At 46.4% G+C, this 1,793-nt stretch overlaps 1 pseudogene; it reads left to right on the top strand.

Moving 5' to 3' along the window:
* The window catches only part of LOC102840324, an 18,788-nt pseudogene extending 18,143 nt beyond the window's left edge, over positions 1-645 (top strand).
* Positions 646-1,793: the final 1,148 nt, after the last annotated feature.

Genomic DNA, 1,793 nt, shown 5'->3' with positions numbered 1-1,793 from the left:
TACAGGAACTGAAGCAGCAGAACTCCAGCCTCGTGCATGTGTGTGACCCGGTGATGGGGGACTAGTGGAACAGTGAAAGTTCAATGTATATTCCAGAAGATCTCCATCCAGTTTACAAAGAAGAGGCTGTGCCCATTGCAGATATTATAACTCCCAACCAGTATGAAGCTGAATTACCGAGCAGCAGAAAGATTCACAGTCAAGAAGAAGCTCTGGCGGTTATGGATGTGCTGCACTCCATGGGCCCCGACACCATGGTCATCACCAGCTTCAATCTGCTCTCCCCAAAGGGCAGCGACTACCTGATTGCACTAGGCAGCCAGAGGACTAGGCGACCAGATGGCTCCCTGACAACTGAGTGGATCCGGATGGAGATGCACAGGTGGATGCTGTCTTGCGGGCACTGGGGACCTCTTTGTCACCTTGCTCCTGGCTTGGATGCACACACATCCCAACAATCTCAAGGTGGCATGTGAGAAGACCGTGTCTGCCGTGCACCATGTCCCGCAGAGGACCATCCAGTGTGCAAAAGCCCAGGCTGGGAAGGGACAGAAGCCCAGCCCGGCCCAGCTGGAGCTCAGGATGGTGCAGAGCAAGAGAGACAGCGAGAACCCAGAGATCGTTGTGTGGGTCACAGTGCTGTGAAGCCAAGTGCACAGCTCCCACAACGCACAACCTGTTGGTGTCTTCATCGTCATCCTGTGAAAACGAAATGGCTGCCCTAGAGCCGTCCTTCCTTGGGTGTTCAGCCTCCACTCTTCTGAGCTGTAAAAATGTGCTAAAAATGTGCTGGCCATACTTTTTTAAAAACAAGGTGACCACAGAAGGTTGTAAATTACAATGTAGCTCTCTTGGTTCCCAAAGGCTCCCAGGCTTTCCTGGGTAACCAGATCTAGTTTACAGCCTTTGAGGGCATTTTGCCACCTGGGCTTCTCTTGTGGTACATGTAGGACACATAACCCATGTTCTGAATGAGTGGACCTGTATGTGGGCCTGAGAGCACATCTGAGAATGCGCTGGGTTTTAATGGAACTCTCTGGTAGCATAGTGGTTACAAATCAGTCTGTGAACCGCAAAGTCAGCAGTTCGAAACTACCAGCTGTTCTGTGGGAGAAAGATAAGGCTTTCTGCTCCCTTAAAGATTTACAGCCTCGGAAACTCTGTACAGGGTCAGAACCGACTCCACGGCACATAACAATCAACAGATGTTATTGGAATAATTAAGCTAAATAACTTTGTCATTCCAATTTTGCCCTCTAAAAAAAAAAAAAAGAAGAAGAAAGAATTTGGAAGAAATACATAGACTCACTGTACAAAAAGAATTGGTTGATATTCAACCATTTTAGGAGGTAGCATGTGATCAAGAACCAATGATATTGAAGGAAAAAAGTCCAAACTGCACTGAAAGGATTGGCAAAAAAACAAGGCTCCAGGAATCCACAAAATACAAAGTGAACGCTTTCAACAAACTGATGCATTACTGGAGGCACCCCTGTTATAGTCAAGTTCTCTGTCAACTTGACAGGCCAGGATTCTCAGTGGTTGATGTTACTACTGAGTGCCATTGTGTCAATTCTGACTCATAGTGACCCTGTACAAGGTTTCAAGGAGCAATGATGGATTTCAATCACCACCCTTGTGGTTCACCATCCAGTGTTTAACCTGTAGCGCCACACCATAAATATACATATATACATCTCAATGTAAGGGAATCAAAAATTCTCACCACTGGACCAACAAACAACATTCTTATCAATGGAGAAAAGAATGAAGTTGTCAAGGACTTAATTCTT

The sequence above is a fragment of the Chrysochloris asiatica genome, unplaced genomic scaffold (assembly GCF_000296735.1).
Source record: "Chrysochloris asiatica unplaced genomic scaffold, ChrAsi1.0 scaffold00074, whole genome shotgun sequence".
NCBI lineage: Eukaryota > Metazoa > Chordata > Mammalia > Afrosoricida > Chrysochloridae > Chrysochloris > Chrysochloris asiatica.
This window is presented reverse-complemented; position numbering and strand designations above follow the sequence as displayed.